Below are 22,698 nucleotides of genomic sequence, written 5' to 3'. Positions count from 1 at the left end.
GTAAGCCGGACTCGGACCGCGGGGCATGACGGAGTCTCGTTCGTTAACGGAATTAAGCTTGCAATGTGTGCATCTGTTCTGTAGCTGGCATGGTTGAGGTTTCCCAGGTGGAGTCGAATTTAACCGTAGGCTCCACTCCTGGTGGTGCCCTTCTGGACATTCCTTTAAGGTTCAGCTTTGCAACCATACTGCCCACGTAAAACAAACACTTTGCCTTCATGAACGCTGTTTGGAGGGTCATGACTCGTGGGAATAACGCCGCCCAATCAGTTAACCTGCTAGAGAGATCCTTCGTTGCTCTCAAGCATGACATCACACTCCCTAGGAGGAAGGTAATGCCACTGTGGCGACCGTACTCCTGAGGGCGACACAAGTGCACTGATGCCCAGCCACTGCTCGATGAATCTGCTGGTACATTGACCCAGACCACTACATTCCCCTCGCACGCTACACGGCCTGAATCTGACCCTGATGAAACTCAGGTTACCCTTCCCATATACAGTTCCATCTTACACGGTGACAAAGAGGAAGCTGCAGATGAAAGTGCAGGTTCGGCCCACCCGCCATCAGACACACCACCGTACTATCAGGGGCCCTGTGCCAGTGCCGTCGCCAACGAGTGGGCCCCCCCTGCTTGCTCAGGATCACAGCACTTGCAAGGTTGAAATACTGTGCAGTGAGATGGAAGATGGGGACGACGAGGAGTCCAGACTAGTACAGGGATTCCCTAGCGAGGAGACTTATTTGATTGTTTTCAATGTTGGGACAGCAATTTTTGGGGAGCACTATACTCTGGAGAATGATAGATGGGGCCCACCATACACTGGAACATTCCAAAGGTGGACATCAGACACTGGAGCAGCATTTACAGGGCCCATTATACACTAGAGCATTAGAAATGGGGCCCATTATGTTTGGAGCATTATTTTTGCCCATAAGACAGTGGAGCTTCATCCATGGGGACCAACATATACTGTAGCATTATGTGGAGCTCATCATATACTGTTTCAAACATTATATGGGACCAATGATTCTGTATGGAGAAATAGATGGGCCTCGTCATGAGATGTAAAAAGTGACGTATTTTTCATTGTGCTATACTGCTATTTCTCTGCCGTATCGGAGCATGATGAGTTGTGGTATGTGTTAAAGGGGCGCTCTTTCGCCCAGGGCACATGAAAACCTGGAGCCAGCCCTCCCCCCCCACAACTTTAGCCAAATAACCCCCATTTTTCAGTGCGTAACTTGTATTATGAAGTTAATTAAGGTTGACAAGCTTAAGTAAGAAGAATTGATGCTTTTGGCATTCAAATGAGCACTGTAGGTGTGTTTCCTGTCCTCCTCTCACTGCCGACTTTTATTCCCCATTGACTTACATTGGGTTTCGTGTTTCGGGACGACCCCGACTTTTCCCTATAATCGGCCCATCTTGCTCGACCCGACTTTTCGAAAAGTCGGGTTTCACGAAACAAAACTCGACCCTAAAAAACCAAAAGTCGCTCAACTCTACTTACAAGCATTAAGCAGCTGCTGGCAATGGACATCACCATTCTTTGTAGGTAGGAAAACTTGCAAAATCAAAAGTGTATGAAATACTTATTTTATAGATAGATAGATAGATAGATAGATAGATAGATAGATAGATAGAGATGCAAGCCTTCCCCCTTCCCGGCATATACCAAACCTCCAAATAGTCCTTCACAAATGAAAGAAGCACACCATATAAGTTTCAATAAAGTGCTATTTAATAGCCCATCAGGCTATGTGCCCATGCAGCAATGTTTCGGTCCAGTAGGTGCAGACCTTTCTCAATGCTATTAAATAGAACTTTATTGAAACTTATATGGTGTGCTGCTTTCATCTGTGAAGGACTAATATATATATATATATATATATATATATATATATATATACACAGTGGGGAAAAAAAGTATTTAGTCAGTCAGCAATAGTGCAAGTTCCACCACTTAAAAAGATGAGAGGCGTCTGTAATTTACATCATAGGTAGACCTCAACTATGGGAGACAAACTGAGAAAAAAAAATCCAGAAAATCACATTGTCTGTTTTTTTTTCATTTTATTTGCATATTATGGTGGAAAATAAGTATTTGGTCAGAAACAAAATTTCATCTCAATACTTTGTGATATATCCTTTGTTGGCAATGACAGAGGTCAAACATTTTCTGTAAGTCTTCACAAGGTTGCCACACACTGTTGTTGGTATGTTGGCCCATTCCTCCATGCAGATCTCCTCTAGAGCAGTGATGTTTTTGGCTTTTCGCTTGGCAACACGGACTTTCAACTCCCTCCAAAGGTTTTCTATAGGGTTGAGATCTGGAGACTGGCTAGGCCACTCCAGGACCTTGAAATGCTTCTTACGAAACCACTCCTTCGTTGCCCTGGCGGTGCTTTGGATCATTGTCATGAAAGACCCAGCCATGTTTCATCTTCAATGCCCTTGCTGATGGAAGGAGGTTTGCACTCAAAATCTCACGATACATGGCCCCATTCATTCTTTCACATACCCGGATCAGTCGTCCTGGCCCCTTTGCAGAGAAACAGCCCCAAAGCATGATGTTTCCACCACCATGCTTTACAGTAGGTATGGTGTTTGATGGATGCAACTCAGTATTCTTTTTCCTCCAAACACGACAAGTTGTGTTTCTACCAAACAGTTCTAGTTTGGTTTCATCAGACCATAGGACATTCTCCCAAAACTCCTCTGGATCATCCAAATGCTCTCTAGCAAACTTCAGACGGGCCCGGACATGTACAGGCTTAAGCAGTGGGACACGTCTGCCACTGCAGGATCTGAGTCCATGGTGGCGTAGTGTGTTACTTATGGTAGGCCTTGTTACATTGGTCCCAGCTCTCTGCAGTTCATTCACTAGGTCCCCCCGCATGGTTCTGGGATTTTTGCTCACCGTTCTTGTGATCATTCTGACCCCACGGGGTGGGATTTTGCGTGGAGCACCAGATCGAGGGAGATTATCAGTGGTCTTGTATGTCTTCCATTTTCTAATTATTGCTCCCACAGTTGATTTCTTCACTCCAAGCTGGTTGGCTATTGCAGATTCAGTCTTCCCAGCCTGGTGCAGGGCTACAATTTTGTTTCTGGTGTCCTTTGACAGCTCTTTGGTCTTCACCATAGTGGAGTTTGGAGTCAGACTGTTTGAGGGTGTGCACAGGTGTCTTTTTATACTGATAACAAGTTTAAACAGGTGCTATTACTACAGGTAATGAGTGGAGGAAAGAGGAGACTCTTAAAGAAGAAGTTACAGGTCTGTGAGAGCCAGAAATCTTGATTGCTTGTTTCTGACCAAATACTTATTTTCCACCATAATATGCAAATAAAATGAAAAAAAAACAGACAATGTGATTTTCTGGATTTTTTTTTCTCAGTTTGTCTCCCATAGTTGAGGTCTACCTATGATGTCAATTACAGACGCCTCTCATCTTTTTAAGTGGTGGAACTTGCACTATTGCTGACTGACTAAATACTTTTTTTCCCCACTGTATATATACAGTATATATACACACACTGTAGTGCAGCAGGATTGGGTCAGTGTGACAGACAGGGACCAAAGAAAAAGTTCACAGAAAAACGTGTTTAATTGTCCAAACTCACGCAGTGTACAGCACACGGCATCCTCCGGATCGCAGCTGGGAATCAAGACAGGTCATAACTATGTCCTGTTGCCGAGGGCAACTGCACCACCGTATCACACTTCGGGGTGCTAGTAGTTCGCTCTGCTGGCTCAGTGTTAGCTCACACAGATGGAGCTTCTGCAGAGCCAATTGCTTCACAGGTTGCAAACTCCAATCTGACACACCTAAACTCTTCCTGCAGGGTTTTTATCTAAACTGGAATCTATGGCCAAGGGCCACTTGCAAGATCCTGCCTGGAAGAAATGGACCGGCCACACTACCTTTCTGCAGTCCATTTAAAAAATAAAAGCCCATACCGGGATTTCCTGAACGAATCTTTGGCCACGTAACTTAACCAGGTTGATGCTTACTTTTATTCTGCCTTGTGACTCACATACATTCTGCAGTAACCACAAGGCACTCCAGTGAATCTAATACACTACAGTCATATGTAAAAGTTTGGGCACCCCTATTAATGTTAACCTTTTTTCTTTATAACAATTTTGGTTTTTGCAACAGCTATTTCAGTTTCATATATCTAATAACTGATGGACTCAGTTATATTTCTGGATTCAAATGAGGTTTATTGTACTAACAGAAAATGTGCAATCTGCATTTAAACAAAATTTGACCAGTGCAAAAGTATGGGCACTCTTATCATTTTCTTGATTTGAACACTCCTAACTACTTTTTACTGACTTCCTGAAGCACTAAATTGGTTTTGTAACCTCATTGAGCTTTGAACTTCATAGCCAGGTGTATCAAATCATGAGAAAAGGTATTTAAGGTGGCCACTTGCAAGTAGTTCTCCTATTTGATTCTCCTATGAAGAGTGGCATCATGGGCTCCTCAAAACAACTCTCAAATGATCTGAAAACAACATAGCTTTTCAGGGGAAGGATACAAAAAGTTGTCTCAGAGATTTAACCTGTCAGTTTCCACTGTGAGGAACATATTAAGGAAATGGAAGAACACAGGTACAGTTCTTGTTAAGCCCAGAAGTGGCAGGCCAAGAAAAATATCAGAAAGACAGAGAAGAAGAATGGTGGGAACAGTCAAGGACAATCCACAGACCACTTCCAAAGACCTGCAGCATCATCTTGCTGCAGATGGTGTCACTGTGCATCGGTCAACAATACAGCGCACTTTGCACAAGGAGAAGCTGTATGGGAGAGTGATGCGTAAGAAGCTGTTTCTGCAAGCACGCCACAAACAGAGTCGCCTGAGGTATGCAAAAGCACATTTGGACAAGCCAGTTACATTTTGGAAGAAGGTCCTGTGGACTGATGAAACAAAGATTGAGTTGTTTGGTCATACAAAAAAGGCGTTATGCATGCACTGTATTGTTGACCGATGCACAGTGACACCATCTGCAGCAAGATGATGCTGCAGGTCTTTGGAGATGGTCTGTGGATTGTCCTTGACTGTTCTCACCATTCTTCTTCTCTGCCTTTCTGATATTTTTCTTGGCCTGCCACTTCTGGGCTTAACAAGAACTGTACCTGTGTTCTTCCATTTCCTTACTATGTTCCTCACAGTGGAAACTGACAGGTTAAATCTCTGAGACAACTTTTTGTATCCTTCCCCTGAAAAGCTATGTTGAATAATCTTTGTTTTCCGATCATTTGAGAGTTGTTTTGAGGAGCCCATGATGCCACTCTTCATAGGAGAATCAAATAGGAGAACTACTTGCAAGTGGCCACCTTAAATACCTTTTCTCATGATTTGATACACCTGGCTATGAAGTTCAAAGCTCAATGAGGCTACAAAACCAATTTAGTGCTTCAGGAAGTCAGTAAAAAATAGTTGGGAGTGTTCAAATCAAGAAAATGATAAGGGTGCCCATACTTTTGCACTGGTCAAATTTTGTTTAAATGCAGATTGCACATTTTCTGTTAGTACAATAAACCTCATTTGAATCCAGAAATATAACTGAGTCCATCAGTTATTAGATATATGAAACTGAAATAGCTGTTGCAAAAACCAAAATTGTTATAAAGAAAAAAGGTTAACATTAATAGGGGTGCCCAAACTTTTATATATGACTGTATATATAGTAGGGATTCGCTCTGGTAGGTAATGGCAGGGTTGCAGTAACGAGGCAACACACAGACTTAAAGTCCAATTTCAGTGGTTTAATGTCACTTTGCAAACAGCAGGTTAACAGAAAGTAAGGGAAAAACATAAATGTACTCCAGCTTGGAGAACCACTGGTCCCAGACTCACCCCTTGCATGCGGCGGGCTTAACTAAGCGGCTGCCAGGTCCTGCAGCATCCACCAGGTGCCATTCCCAGGGTTGTTTGGAGTCTTGCTGCTATAGCTCTGCAGCACGTGCAGTCCAGCAAACAGATTCAGGCTAACTCCAGCCAAGTTCCTGTATCTTCCACACACACTCACCCTGTGCCAAATACCAACCTCCATTACATAGCCCATAACCCCCCCATCGGTGAGGTAGACATCACATGGGCTGATCACGTGACCATGACATCATCGCAGGTCCTGTCTTTAGGGAAAAACCGGCCAAACATTAATCTGCTGGGAGAAATATATCTCCCATCCAGTGAAACACCCTTTACTGTACCACATACCTCCCTCCTATGTTCAACCCTAAAGGGGTGGACACATGACAAACAGTGAACTCTGAATAGGGCATCTACATTCCACTGTAGTCTGCCTGCCCCGTGTTCTTCTGAAAATTTAAAATTTTGCAGTAACAGGGACCACCTGGTGATTCGGGCATTCCTCTCCTTAGCTTGACTCATCCACGTAAGAGGGGAATGATCTGTCACCAACCGAAATGTTCTCCTCAGCAAATAGTAGTGCAATGACTCCAGTGCCCACTTGATGGCCAGGCACTCTTTCTCCACAATACTGTACCTGGTTTCAGCTGGGGTAAGCTTCCGGCTTAGGAAACTAACGGGATGCTCTTCCCCATTAACCTCCTGAGACAACACAGCCCTGAGCCCTATCTCAGAGACATCAGTCTGCACAACTAACTGTTTTGAAATTTGGAGTGATCAGGACTGGTGTACCACACAGTACCTCTGTTAACTTTGTAAAGGCCCCCCTCTAACTGATCATTCCAGTGGACCATCACAGATTTCCTCCCTTTTAAGCAGTCTGTTAAAGGCGTGGACAGGGTTGCAAAGTTGGGAATGAACCGCCTGTAATATCCCACCAAACCTAAAAAGGCTTTTACCTGTTTTGTTGTGAGAGGACGGGGCCAGTTCTGAATTGCCTCCACTTTGTTTACTTGAGGTTTGAGAACTCCTCTCCCAATGACGTAATCCAAGTACCCAGCTTCCTCCAACCCTATGGAACACTTCTTTGGGTTGGCAGTTAGCCCTGCTTGTCGCAGAGAGTCTATCACTGCCCGTACTTTTGATAAGTGACTTTCTCAGTCGGTGCTGTACACAATAATATCGTCTAGATAGGCTGAGGCATAGCTGTGATGGGGACAGAGAACAATATCCATTAATCGCTGAAACGTTGCTGGTGCGCCATGCAACCCAATGGGTAACACCCTATGCTGGAACAGCCCCTTGGGCATTACAAAAGCTGTTTTTTCCTTCGCTGCCTCTGTTAGGGGTACCTGCCAATAACCTTTTGTGAGGTCCAGAGTTGTAAAATACCGTGCCTGCCCAAATCGCTCTATCAACTCGTCAACCCGGGGCATGGGGTAGGCGTCAAACTTTGAAATGTCATTAAATTTTCTAAAATCATGACAGAATCTTAGAGACCCATCAGGCTTGGGTATTAGGAATATTGGGTTGGCCCACTCACTTTGGGACTCTTCTATGACCCCTAACTGTAGCATAGTTTTCACCTCTTCCGAGATGGCTTGTCGCCGGGCCTCAGGCACCCGATATGGCTTTAGTCGGACTTTGGCCTGTGGCTCCGTGACAATGTTATGTTTATGTTGGATTAGGGAGGTGCGTCCGGGGAGCTCCGAAAAAACATCTGTATTTCGGCTAATGAACTCCCGGACCTCCAGAAAATGTCTAGGAGACAAAATATCTGAAATTTTGACTGCTGGTTGGCTTCTGCCTCGCCCTGAGGTACTGGAGCCTTCTCCATCTGAAATGCAGGCGGTGGACTATCCCCACCAAGGTTTTCTCTATCTTTCCATGGTTTAAGCAAATTAACATGGTAAACCTGTTCTGGCTGGTGTACCTTGTGGTCTACTGGCCCCACCTTTTCCATGATCTCATAGGGTCCCTGCCACCTTGCAAGGAATTTGCTATCTACGGTAGGCACAAGTACCAACTCCCGATCCCTAGGGCTAAAGGTTCTTACCCGAGCCTCCCGGTTATAGACCTGACTGTGACTGTTGTGCTGCCTCCATATGTTACCGGACTAAGGTTAGGACAGTCTCCATTCTTGCAACATGTTCTATCTCACTTTTGTGGGGGGTAGGTTGGTTCTCCCAGGCCTCTTTGGCTATATCGAGTAAGCCCCGTGGATGTGTGCCGTACAGTAGTTCAAAGGGCACGAACCCGGTAGATGCCTGAGGCACCTCCCACACTGCAAACAATAAATATGGCAATAAGAGATCCCAGTCCTTCCCATCTTTGGAAACTGCCTTTTTTAACATCCTTTTCAGCGTCTTATTGAACCTTTCTACCAGACCGTCTGTTTAGGGATGATAGACCGATGTGCGCAACTGCTTAACATTTAGTAAATGGCAGAGTTCTTTCATAATTTTTTACATAAAGGGGGTTCCCTGGTCTGTTAAAATCTCTTGAGGAATTCCCACCCGCGAAAACATACCCATGAGTTCCTTTCCTATAAGCTTAGCTGATGTGTGGCGCAGAGGATTGGCCTCAGGATATCGGGTAGCATAATCTAGAACTACCAGGATGTGTTGGTGTCCCCTTGCTGACTTATTGAGAGGCCCCACCAGATCCATTGCCACTCTCTCGAAGGGTACCTCTACAATTGACAAAGACACCAAAGGACTCCAAAAGTGAGGCTGGGGACTGGTTACCTGGCACACTGGACAGGAACTACAGTACCTGTTGTGAATTCACTTTCTGGTCTGCCTCTGGTTGCTGGTGAGGGTGGTGGAGCTGGTTGTATTGACAGAGGAGTCGTGAGTTCTCTTTCCGGGCTCCCTCTGGTGGTTGCAGGAGGTAAATGAAGCTGATCTAATTAACAGAGACCTGCCACCTGATAATGAGGATGACGATTGGACATCTGGAGTCTCTGACTGGATTTAAGACAGCCGACTCCCTCTATCCCGGCTGGTGATTTTTCCTGCCTCCTGAGGTCTTAGTTTCCAGTTCTGTCCCTGCATTCTCAAGCTAAGTGTTATTGTTCACATTTGATTTGGTTTTGTCTATTCAGTTCTGTGTGGTCAGCCAGCCCCGGGTGGGGCTGTGCTGAATTTCCATTCTTATGTTACTGTTTGTGCCAGTTTGCTTTGTGTCCCTTATTAGATTGGCCTCTTTTTGCTCTGTTTTCAGAATATGCCAAAGTGCTGATATAGTGAGTGAAGTCTAGTGACTTCAGGGTTTTTTTTGCTATCAGAAGTGTTGGACATTTTTGCAGGGTTTTTTTGGCGTGATTGCAGACAGTATCTTTCCTTTCTTGTCCTTTCTAGTTAGTGTGGGCCCCATCGTTTGCTCAGCCTATTTTCCTACCTGTGTTTGTGTTTTCATCTTGTCTCACCGACAATATATGTTTGGAGGCTATTTATTCCTTTGGGGTCTGCTCTGGCGCAGTTTAGATTTCCCCTTTTCTTGCTTTAGGCTCATTTAGTCCTGCGGCTGTGTCGAGGCGTCTAGCATCATCGTAGGTATGCTCCACGGCTACTGCTAGTTGTGTGAATAGGATCAGGGGTCTGCAATCCGCTTACTTACCAACCTCTCTGGTTTTCTGTGGCTTAGCTTGGTCTTGTTTTCCTCCTCGGTGACCCAATCATAACAGAATCACCAGCCTAAACCGCAGATTCTAGGGTACTCAAAAGCAGGAAAGAATTGTAAAAAAAAAAAAAAAAAAGGGTCAGATTTTTTTTATATGTATTTTCTCCTCTTTTTCTCTGGAGCCGTGGGAGGATTTCTTCTTTAATGGAGATTAAGCAATTGTCTGATCGTGTTGAGCAGCTCGCTGCTGAAGTGCGGGGAATTTCTGCCTATCTCGCTCAATCACATGCTGTTGAACCAAAAATCTCTAGTTCTAATGTGTTTTCTGGGGATCGGTCTAAATTTTTGAATTTTAAGAATAATTGTAAATTATTTCTTGCCTTGAAGACTAACTCATCGGGGAGCTCTGTGCAGCAGGTTGAAATTGTCATCTACTTGCTGTGCGGTGATCCCCAGGATTGGGCTTTTTCTCTGACACCTGAAAATCCTATTCTGACTAATGTGGACACATTTTTTCAAGCCTTGGGGTTGTCGTATGATGAACCTAATGCTATTGATCAAGCTGAGAAAACCCTATTGGCATTGAACCAGGGTCAGGATTCTGCAGAGTTATACTGTCAAAAATTCCAAAAGAGGGCAGTCCTTACTACATGGAATGATTTTGCCTTCGCAGCTCTCTTTTGGAAGGGTTTATCAGAAACTGTAAAATATGTTATGGTGGGATTTCCTGGTCCCTCTGGTCTTGATGATTCTATGTCATTAGCCATTCAAGCTGATCGGTGTTTACGTGAACGTAAAACTACACGAGAGGCGTTGCCGCCTTTTGAACAAATGTCTGAACCTATGCAATGTGATAGGGTTTTGTTCTAGGGCGCAACGTCAGGAGTTTAGAAGGCGTAATAAGCTGTGTTTTTACTGTTGAGATGCCTCTCATACTATTTCTGTCTGCCCTAAACGAGAGAAACGTTTTGCACACACATTTGCTGTGGGTAGTGTACAACCTAAGTTCCTTTTGGCAATTACTCTAATCTGCTCCTTATCCACATTTTCCGCTAAGGCTTTTGTAGATTCAGGAGCAGCTTTGAATCTGATGGATTTGGACTTTGCTAAACGTTGTAGTTTTCCCATGATACCTCTGCGGATGCCTATTCCTTTGAGGGGTATTGATGCTACTCCTTTGGCGGAGAATAAACCTCAGTTTTGGACCCAGGTGATAATGCGGGCCACCAAGAAAATTGTAAATTTTTGGTGTTGCACAATTTGCATGATACTATTGTTCTGGGTTTTCCCTGGTTGCAAACTCATAACCCAGTTTTGGATTGGAAATCTGTGTCTGTGGTGATTTGGGGTTGTCAGTGTGTTCTTAGTGACACTCCTGTTTTGTTTTCCAATAATTTTTATTGAACATTTAAATACAAATAAGAAATGTCCGGGATAGGCATCCGCACCGTCGCAGCTACAGCCACAAAATTTGGCACAGTCACACGTCTGGACCCCGAGAGCGTCCTAAGCTATGTTGTGAGGCGAAATTTTAACCCCGCACGTTCCAATTCACCAAACAATTTTGCCCCTATCTTCATACTGGGGGAAAAAGTGTGTGCGTGTCAAGCCCCGCCCCTCATTATGATGTCATAATGCCCCTATTTGCATACTGGGGAAGCAGTGTGTGCGTATCAAGCCCCGCTCCTCATTATAATGTCACAATGGTTGGCATGGCGACGCTGATGTCATCAAAGGTTGCAAGCCCTGCCGCCGCTCATTATGATGTCATAATGGTTGACTATGGAATGGAGGATGTGTGATGAGTATATGGGCACCGGACTATGGGATGGAGGATATGTATGACAGGTATATGGGCACGGGACTATGGGATGGAGGATATGTATATGGGCACGGGACTATGGGATGGAGGATATGTATGATGGGTATATGGGCACGGGACTATGGGATGGAGGATGTGTGATGGGTATATGGGCACTGGACTATGGGATGGAGGATATGTTTGACGGGTATATGGGCACGGGACTATGGGATGGCGGATATGTATATGGGCACGGGACTATGGGATGGAGGATGCGTGATGGGTATATGGGCACTGGAATATAGGATGGAGGATATGTATGATGGGTATATGGGCACGGGACTATGAGATGGAGGATATGTATGATGGGTATATGGGCACGGGACTATGGGATGGAAAATATGTATGATGGGTATATGGGCATGGGACTATGGGATGGAGGATGTGTGATGGGTATATGGGCACTCGACTGTGGGATGGAGGATATGTATGATGGGTATATGGGCACGGGCCTATGGTATCGTGGATATATATGATGGGTATATGGGCACGGGACTATGGGATGGAGGATAATTATAATTTTCTATAACTAACCACAGTTAGTTACTATGCCTGGGCAGCGCCGGGCTCTTCAGCTAGTATAATCATATAGTCATGCAATCATACAAACATGTAATCAGATGGTTTGAAATTAGTTTGGTGCACTCCTGTTTTCTTCACCTCTCCTCAGTCTCATGATATAACTGATTATTTGGCTGATTTTTCTGATGTATTTAGTGAGAGTAAGTCTGCATCTTTGCCTCCTCATAGGAGTTATGACTGTGCAATTGAGTTGATGCCCGGCTGTAAATTTCCCAAGGGTCGGCTTTTCAACTTATCGGTACTCAAACATGATGCTATGCGATCTTATCTCAAGGAGTCGTTGGAGAAGGGTCATATTAGACCATCCTCTTCACCTTTAGGTGCTGGGGTTTTTTTGTGGCCAAGAAAGATGGTTCATTAAGGCCTTGTATTGACTATCGTTCCCTTAACAAAATTACACTTAAATATCAGTACCCGTTACCCCTGATTTCTGATTTAGTTTCCAGAGTTAAAAGTGCCTGCTGGTTTACCAAGCTTGACCTCAGGGGGCGTATAATCTTATTTGCATCAAGCACAGGGATGAATGGAAGATGGCGTTTAATACTCCGGAGGGACATTTTGAGTACCTGGTGATGCCTTTTGGGCTCACTAATGGCCCTTCTGTCTTCCAACACTTTATGTTATGAATGATATTTTCTGGGACTTTGTGGATAAGTTTTTGATCTTCTATCTGGATGATATTTTGATCTTTTCCAGTGATTAGGATTCTCATGTGGAATATGTCCGGACTGTGTTCCGGATTTTGAGGGAAAATTCCCTGTATATTAAGGGATCGAAATGCCTCTTTGGTGTACAGAGGATTTCATTTTTGGGATTTATTTTGTCTCCGTCGACTATTGAAATGGACCCGGCCAAGGTACAGGCCATTTATGATTGGGTTCAGCCCACTTCTTTGAAGGCTCTTCAGAAGTTTTTGGGTTTTGCAAATTTTTATCGTAAATTTATAGGTAATTTTTCTGGTATTGTCAAACCACTGACTGATCTGTCCAAGAAGGGCGCTGATGTGCTGAATTGGTCCCCAGAGGCTGTCTCGGCATTTCAGGAGCTTAAGCGGAGATTCACTTCTGCTCCGGTTCTACGGCAACCTGATGTCTCACTTCCATTTCAGGCGGAGGTAGATGCTTCTGAGATTGGTGCAGGAGCTGTTTTGTCCCAAAAAGATCCGGTGACTTCTAAAATGAATCCCTGTGCCTTCTTTTCTCGAAAGTTCTCCCCATCTGAACGTAACTATGACGTGGGGAATCGGGAATTGTTGGCCATGAAATGGGCATTTGAAGAGTGGAGACATTGGTTGGAGGGAGCTTGACATCAAGTTGTGGTCCTCACCGACCACAAGAATTTGATTTATCTTGAATCGGCCAAACGCTTGAATCCTAGACCGGCTAGGTGGGCCTTGTTTTTCACACATTTTAATTTTGTGGTCTCTTTTCTTCCGGGCACTAAGAATGTTAAGGCAGACGCCCTTTCTAGGAGTTTCTTTGCTGATTCTCTTATTGTGACCGGGCCTACTACCATCCTAGGTGAGGGGGTAGTTCTTTCTGCCGTCTCACCCGATTTGAGGAATTTCAGGAGGACAAACCTGAGCGTTGTCCTATGGGAAAATTGTATGTTCCTGACCAGTGGAGGAAGAGAGTGATGTCTGAAGTTGATTGCTCCGCATTGGCTGGTCATCCATGTATTTTTGGTACCAGAGATTTGGTGAGTCGGTCTTTTTGGTGGCCTGCCTTATCTCGTGATGTCAGGAATTTCATGCAGTCCTGTGGGACTTGTTCTCGGTCTAAACCCTGTTCTAGTGGGTTATTGATGCCCCTGCTGGTGCCCAAGAGACCATGGACCCATATCTTAATGGATTTTATTTCTGATCTTCCTGTCTCTCAGAGAATGACTGTTATCTGGGTGATTTGTGATAGATTTTCTAAGATGGCCCATCTTGTACCACTCCCAAAGTTGCCATCTTCTTCAGAGTTGGTTGGTGCCCTTGTTTTTACACCAGGTGGTTTGGTTGCATGGGATTCCTGAGAACATTGTGTCGGACAGAGGAGTCCAGTTTGTTTCCAGATTCTGGAAAGCTTTTTGTTCCAATCTGGGAATTCAGTTATCTTTCTCCTCTGCATTTCATCCTCAAACCAATGGGCAGACTGAGAGAACAAACCAGACTTTGGAGTCCTATTTGAGATGTTTTATATCTGCTGATCAGGATGACTGGGTCTCATTTTTGCCCTTGGTCGAATTCGCGCTAAACACTAGAGCTAGTTCCGTCACTTTGATGTCGCCCTTTTTCTGTAACTTTGGGTTTCATCCTCGATTTTCTTCAGGGCAAGTGGAATTTTCAGCCTGCCCAGGTGTGGACACTGTGGTAGAGAGAATGCAGCAGATTTGGGACCAAGTGGTGGATAAGTTGTCCCTCTCTCAGGAAAAGGCCCAGCAGTTTTCCAACCGGCATAGGACCATTGGTCCCCGGTTTAAAGTGGGTGATATGGTTTGGTTGTCATCAAAGAATATCTCTATGAAGGTTGCGTCTCCAAAGTTCAAGCCAAGATTTATTGGACCTTATAAGATTTTGGAGATTCTTAATCCTGCTTCTTTTCGATTGGCTCTTTCAGTTACGTTTAAGATCCATAACGTGTTTAATAAATCTCTGTTGAAGAGGTTTGTTGAGCCAGTAGTTGCTATGGCGGCACCTCCTGACCCTGTATTGGTTAAAGGCAATGTGGAATATGAAGTAGAGAAAATATTGGATTCTCGTTTGGCTAGACGGAGACTCCAGTACTTGGTCAAATGGAAGGGTTATGGCCAGGAAAATAATTCTTGGGTCTCTGCTTCAGACATTCATGCCGATGGATTGGTTCCTGCTTTTCACCAGGCACATCCTGATCGGCCTGGTGGCGTGGATGAGGGCTCGGTGTCCCCTCCTCAAGGGGGGGGTACTATTGTGAATTCACTTTCTGGTCTGCTTCTGGTTGCTGGTGAGGGTGGTGGAGCTGGTTGTATTGACAGAGGAGTCGTGAGTTCTCTTTCCGGGCTCCCTCTGGTGGTTGCAGGAGGTAATGAAGCTGATCTAATTAACAGAGACCTGCCACCTGATAATGAGGATGACGATTGGACATCAGGAGTCTCTGACTGGATTAAAGACAGCCGACTCCCTCTATCCCTGCTGGTGATTTTTCCTGCCTCTTGAGGTCTTAGTTTCCAGTTCAGTCCCTGCATTCTCAAGCTAAGTGTTCTTTGCTATTGTTCACATTTGATTTGGTTTTGTCTATTCAGTTCTGTGTGTCAGCCACCCCCGGCTGGGGCTGTGCTGAGTTTCCATTCTTATGTTACTGTTTGTGCCAGTTTGCTTTTTGTCCCTTATTAGATTGGCCTCTTTTTGCTCTGTTTCCAGAATATGCCTGAGTGCGGATATAGTGGGTGAAGTCTAGTGACTTCAGGGGTTTTTTTGGCATGATTGCAGACAGTATCTTTCCTTTCCTTTCTAGTTAGTGTGGGCTCCATTGTTTGCTCAGCCTATTTTCCTACCTGTGTTTTCATCTTGTCTCACCGACAATATATGTTTGGGGGCTATCTATTCCTTTGGGGTCTGCTCTGGGGCAGTTTAGATTTCCCCTTTTCTTGCTTTAGGCTTATTTAGTCCTCCGGCTGTGTCGAGGTGTCTAGAATCATCGTAGGTACGCTCCACAGCTACTGCTAGATGTGTGGATAGGATCAGGGGTCTGCAATCTGCTTAGTTACCAACCTCTCTGGTTTTCTATCGCTTAGCTTGGTCTTGTTTTCCTCCTCGGTGACCCAATCATAACAAGTACCGTTTAACTTCTTCATGGACCCCTAGCCAGTAGAACCGCTGCAGAATTCGGTCTAGGGTTTTCTTTTGGCCCAAATGCCCACCAAGTACATGCGCATGCGCCAAGTCCATTACCAGCCTACGATATGTCTGAGGTACGAGTAACTGTTCTACCAGTTCCCCACGTATTATCTCCACTCGGTACAACAAATCTTGGTGTAGCTCAAATCGTTGCAGCACTGTAGCTGCCCCAGGTTGTTGGGGTTCCCCATTGACAAACAGTACATTTTCTCTGGCCCGGGCCAAAGTAGGGTCTCGGAGTTGCGCCATACCAAAATTGTCACCTGACACATTCAAGTTTGACAACTCGGGTCCCGGCAGCAAGTCTTCGACCACTCCAGCCAATACTTCTATGGGAAAACTCTTCCCCTCATCCACCGAAGGGAAGGGTACCCCTACCGCCAGCACTTCTTCCTCCGGGCCACCAGGTTCATGCCCTACTTCTGGAGAATGTAACCTGGTTGCCTCTGGTGCCGGCAGTTGCTCCGTGGGTGAGAAAACAGATGTCCACAGCATAGAAAATAAAGGAAAGTCTCTCCCAATTATCACCTCATAATGCAAATTAGTCAAAACCCCCACCTTGTGGCACCGCCTCCCCGCTGGCATGCTGATCACCACAAGTACAGTGGGATAGTCTTTTAAGTCCCAATGTATACACAACACCCCAAGTTTCCAACCTGTATACTCGCTGGTTTGTATCCAGCTGGCTTGTACCAGGGTTACAAAACTCCCTGAGTCCAATAGGGCCACAGCCGGGGTGCCCTCCTCTTCAACCTGACACAAATGTTCCATATTGGGTCCTTTCGGGGTGCCCATTGCACACATCGGTTCGGCATAGTTAGACTGGCGGTACCCAAAGTTGGTGTCCATGGGCTCAGCCAGGTGGGAGCAATCGGCTCTCACATGCCCTGGTTCCTGGCACAGCCAGCAGATTATGGGGCTCCTTACTTACCCAGATAAGTCCTGAGCGGCCTTCCTGGGCTCTGCTCGCCGAAGCAGGGGTGGAGACTTAGGGAACCTTCCTGGTACCTTCCGGGGAGTCCCTCCCTGTAGCTCTTTGGTAGCCCCATACCTTTCTGTGAGACCACCTATCAACCCTCAACGTAGACCGCTCTCTGGCCTCAAAGTGCATGATATTTTCACGAATTACTTTATCTCACCTGAGGGGGCTACTTCTTGGCAAGAGAATGCTGTGTCTATGTTATAATTTGTTTCTTTAAGTGTGTCTAAATATATATTACTCAAGCTTTAATGATTCTATGAGTGTTTCATTGCATTGGTTTGTGTCTGTTAGTATGTTGTGAGGGATTGTGAAAAATCACACAGAGACGTTAACTAGAGTAGACAAATTTTTAGTTTTGCCTTTTTTTTTTGTTTTGCTTAAAGGCAAACAATATTGCCATAACACAAATTTGGCAATGGCCAAAATGACCCTTTGTGCCTTCTTTATCTTGGTGTTAAATTAACATAACAGAACAAAACAGCAACAAACATTAGGCAATAACAACATTGCTGCATGCCTAGATTAACCTTGATTTGGCAACAAAAGGTGAGCAGACAATATTTAAGCATGCTATACTGGAAAGGATGAAAATACAAAACTCACTTGTTAAGACATAGAGAGAGCGTGATATTCTGAATGCTGGTCGCCTCAAATTTTTTTACTAGAGATTGCTAACAAAAAAGGTGACTACTTAACTAAGGCGAGCATGCCTTTCCTAGGCGTTAGCAAGTGAGTAGTGTATTTTCATCCTTTCATTTTACAGTATAGCGCATTTAAATATTCTCTTTTATACACACATGTAATATCTGTGTGAAAGGCGTGAGGTAGCGTTGCCTGTCATGATGGATTGTTTCATATGCTTGGAAAACATTGTTTAAAAATGTGAGTGTTAAATTATGTTCTAAATGTTGGTGAAGGAGAACACCTGTTTTTTGTTTTATATTAGGAGCACCAGTTACATTTCACTGGACATCTCCAACCATTAGAATCATAAATCCTCATATGTAGGGGAAGGGGAACGTGGATGACCAGCCTGTGGGTGCTGCTGGACATTGTGGCTAACATCGCCCTGTGTGGGGCCATACTGTTGCCCATGATGCTGTAATTGTCCAGCCTCCTGGGCCTGTTGGGGATACTGGCCAGAGTACTGATGATGGTGAGGGGCTTCTTGTTGGCTCTGGTAGGCCCGTGGCTCATACCCACCAAGATAGCCAGATCGTCCCCAACCAGGTTGGGACCAGCCTCCAACACTGGGTGGGTACAAGTGGCCATATTGGTGGGGTTGGCTTGAGAAAGACATTTGGGGCTGCGGAATAGAAGGATGGGTAGGGGGAGGAAGGGCTTGATGTGTTGGCCCACGTATTAGGGGCTGTTCAGACCCTGCTTGAGCAAGCATCTGTGTGGATGGTCTCATGCGCATTAAATTTCGTGGTGAGAGCTGCCACCTCTCCAGAAATTCAAAAACCTCATATGGGGTATTGGGGGGGTGCTTGCATCAAGCAGGATCAGAATACATCCCCTAATACGGAGCCTGACCTCACGGGTAAGGGCATGGAGATAAAGGGTGAGGCTACGTGCATAGGCCTCCTCACCATCATCTGTAGTGACTCTGGACAAATAATTCAGCACCCCTGTGTCCACATTGGTCCTGCTCTCTTGAATGGTGACCTGGCGCCTTCTTCTTGTTCGTCGTGATGCTAGAGCAGCCTGTGGGGAGGACCTGATCTGGGCAGTTGGGCTTCTGCTCAAGTTGCCCGGCTCTTCCAGGATGGGTGAGGTGGCAGCAGCAGACCGTCCTGGTGGTGTGGTGTGTAGGCCAGCCATTGTGTGGTCTTGTGATGCCTCCTCTTCAGCCATCCTTCTTGTAGGGGGAGAAGATGGGCCAGCCACCTCATCTCCTACAGGATCTATAATGGGCTCTGCCTCTGAGGCCATTCCTCGATCTGTAAGGTTGGATTGAGTTCTGTTATGAAATAGAACAGAGGCAAAAATACATCAATATTTTTGTCCCTGTAAAGTATTTGTGTAACGTTTTTGTGTCATGTGGTGTGAGGTATGTACTTACGGTCTCAGATCCAGAATTGGGGCGAGGAAGTTCAGCCGGTCATAGTAGATATATTTGCGTTTGACATGTCCAGCATCCCCACTCCTGGACCGCTGCTGGCGTTCCCGGCGGTACTGGTCCCGGATGCTTCTCCACCGTTTCATCACATCTTCCACTGCAATGTGACAGGAAAGATTGTCAAAATCACATATTTGAGAGGTCACATTTTCGAACAGTAGTCTAGGCATGGGGCCTTCTGGGGTGTGCGATCTACCCATGGTGGCATATGTAATTGGGCCGATACACAGGGTCTCATTAGCTCCATTTAAACTAATTTTAGTGGCTAGGAGGATGAGGAGCTTGTGGCCTAACCTCAAATTATGGCTGTGTGAAGCCACGTGTCACATCCAAATGTAACGGCCTCATGAGGCTAATAAAAGTACATGCACAGGAAGGGGGGGTGCTGATTGTACATTCATTTTATAGCGCGCGCTAAGGTTAATGATGTTTTTATGGTTGCACTTACGAATTTTATGCTGATCATCACGTGCTCTGTCACCAAAGTCATGGTACATCTGGCGAAAGATGCGCCTCCATGACGCCTCCTTTCTTGTGCGGTTAGCATAGTTTGCATCGCGTGGGTCCCATATTTCTGGATGCTCCTGCACCAGCATAATGAGCATCTCTACATTAATATATGTGGACGCCATGCTGCTGCTGTACTCCGTGGAGGCTGACTTCCTGGATGTCTGGAGCGGTTTTTGAGCTCATTTGCATGTCTAGACTTCCTGATGATGGATTGGCCCATTTCCTGTTCACCAGCCAAAAGACCTGCGTATTGCTCGCAGGTCACACGTGTGTTCCGTGTGTAATCCGTATTTTTTGTGCACCCATAGACTTGCATTGGCGTACCTACGGGCGTAGTACGCTGACAATCGCAGCATGCTGTGAGTGGCACGGAGCGTAGGATACGGAGGAGAAATATACGCCTGGTGCGAGTGACCCCATAGAAAATCATTTGTCCGTGTCTAATGCGTGCTTTTTGCGCCTCTCAATCTCCCGTATTCCTCGCCAGTGTGACTCCGGCCTTGGGCTATGTGCACACGTAGGAAAAGTGGTGCAGAATTTTCTGCACAAAATCCGCATCTCCTGGCAGAATCCGCAGCTGCGGATTTGCTGCTGTTTTTATGCGGATTTTGTGCAGTTTTTGCCACTGCGGATTTCTATCATGGAGGGGTCCAGAAACGCTGCTGATCCGCACAGAAGAAGTGACATGCACTTCTTTTAAATCCGCAGCAATTCCGCACTGATTTTTCTGCACCATCTGCATAGCTTTTCTTTTTTCCATTGATTTACATTGTACTGTAAATCACAGTGCGGATCTGCAGTGTTTCTGTGCGGAAAAATCCGCTGCGGATCCGCAGCAAATCTGCATCGTGTGCACATAGCCTAAATCTCATTAAACACCTGTGGACAGATCTTAAAATTACTGTTGGCAGAAGGCACTCTTCAAATATTAGAGACCTGAAGCAGTTTGCAAAAGATGAGTGGTTCAAAATTCCACCTGAGAAGTGTAATAAGCTTTTCGATGGTTATCGGAAATACCGTATTTTATGGATTATAAGACGCACTTTTTCCCCCCAAAATTTGGGGGGATGGGGATGCGTCTTATAATACGTATATATCATACCGATACCATTGCTGCAGGCTGGGTGGAGGGGGTGCCCGGCGGTGCTGCTGGGGTCTCCAGCGGTGCTGCTGGGGTCTCCGATGCTGCGGGGGGCTCTGCCAACATTTTTCCAGAGTCCACCACACAGGAAATTGCGGAACTGCAGAGGCTCTGGCCTTTCACAAAATGTCGGCAGAGCCCCCAGCAGCATCGGAGACCCCAGCAGCACTGGACACGCCCCCATAGCACCGGACACCTACAGTTGCACACTGTACGTCGGACATCACCTCAGCTTGCAGCCTACAGCATCACCCCAATCCTGCCTCCTCCAGCAGCGACCCTGTGACCCCGCTTCACCACAGCCACCACCCCCGGTAAGCAGTAAGATGCATGGATAATGCAATTTTATTAAAAAAAATTTTTTTACTATTTTTCTCCTCAAAATTTGGGGTGCGCCTTATAATCTGGAGTGTCTTATAATCTGAAAAATACGGTAATTGATTGCAGTTATTTATTCCAAAGGGTCTGCAAGCAAATATTAAGTTGAGAAATACTTCATTTTCTGGAACAGTTTCAAGGGTGACAACACTTTCAGCCATAACTGTATATATTTATTATAGTGGAAGATTATGTAAAATGGGATCAAATACAGTTAGAGATAGTGACACAGAAGTTCAGGGCTTATTCTGTGCTTTATTGTTGATTTAGAAAACAAGTGTAACAACTTTACATTCAGGCCCAAAACACAAATTTACCTTTGGCTGGCTGTGCACTAACTAAACATCAGCTTAACTGACTATGCAGGTGGTCCGCATACCATACCTGCCTACCATTCCATACAAACCCAAGATTTATCGTAGCTAACTCAGTTTTTCCTGGATATACTTCCTCGAGCCTAGTATGCATATAAGGATAGACTGAATTTTTTAACCATTTTTCCTCAGGTGTCACATTAGTTGCATTGGTTTTTTTCCCTGAATATGGTTGAATGTTGGAACTTTTTTTAATCCATTAACCCCTCTTCGACATCGGGCGTAATAGTACGCTGATGCCAGACTCCCCCTGTTTGGCGTGGGCTCTGGCGCTGAGTCTGCACCTTTCTGGGCACATGATAGCTGATCTCTACAGCTGACATGTGAGCACAACAGCTGTGGGTGGAATCGTGATCCACCTGCGGCTGTTAACTAGTTAAATGCCGCTGTCAGTCTCTGACAGCAGCATTTAAATCACACTTACAGGAAGCGCGCTGAAAATCCCACCCATTGGTGACCCTGTAACATGATCGCGGGTCACCGATGGGTTTGCATGGCAACCAGAGGTCTCTATGGTTACCATTGCCAGATTGCTATGAGCACCATCCTGTGGTTGGTGCTCATAGCAAGTGAGCATTTCTGCTACACACAGGTGATCTGATCATTGCCTGTGTGTAGCACAGCAGATCAAAGTACTGCAGCATCTAGTCTCCCATGGAGACTATTGAAGCATGCAAAAAGTGAAAAGAAAGTTTTAAAAAATATTTAAAAAATATAGAGGTTCAAATCACTCCCCATTTCACTCCATTCAAAATAAAACAATAAAAAAAAAACAAATATACACATATTTGGTATGGCCGCATTCAGAATCGCCAAGAAAAATAATTCAAAACTTCTAAATTACGTTTTTTTGGTCGCTGCTACATTGCAATAAAATGCAATAACGGGCGATCATAAGATCATATCTATACCAATATGGTGTCAAAGAAAACATCAGCTCGGGGAGCAAAAAATAAGCCCTCACCCAGCCCAAGAGCACAAAAAATAGAGATGCTACAGGTCTCGGAAAATGGCACCATTTTTTTTTAACAAATTTTGGATTTTTTTTACCACTTAGATAAAAAAGAACCTATACATGTTTAGTGTCTATTAACTCATTATGACTTGGAGAATCATAATGGCAGGTCAGTTTTAGCATTTAGTGAACATGGTAAAAAAAAAAAAACAACAACTGTGGAATTGCACTTTTTTTTGCAATTTCACAACACTTGGACTTATTTTTCCCATTTTCCAGTACATGATTATTAAAACCAATGGTGGCGTTCAAAAGTACAAATTGTCCTGCAAAAAACAAGCCCTCACATGGCCATATTGATGGAAAACTAAGAAAGTTATGACTCTGGGAAAAACAGAAAAACAGAAACGCAAAAACGGAG

The 22,698-nt window shown here is 45.0% G+C and overlaps 1 protein-coding gene across 1 annotated transcript in view; it reads left to right on the top strand.

The window, feature by feature from the left end:
• The window catches only part of ASIC5 (acid sensing ion channel subunit family member 5), a 116,228-nt gene that overhangs the window by 32,779 nt on the left and 60,751 nt on the right, over nucleotides 1-22,698 (top strand). The gene's annotated exons all lie outside the window — the stretch shown is intronic.

The sequence above is a fragment of the Dendrobates tinctorius genome, unplaced genomic scaffold (assembly GCF_039654945.1).
Source record: "Dendrobates tinctorius isolate UK_male_01 unplaced genomic scaffold, ASM3965494v1 ptg000008l, whole genome shotgun sequence".
In the NCBI taxonomy this organism is placed as follows: domain Eukaryota; kingdom Metazoa; phylum Chordata; class Amphibia; order Anura; family Dendrobatidae; genus Dendrobates; species Dendrobates tinctorius.
This window is presented reverse-complemented; position numbering and strand designations above follow the sequence as displayed.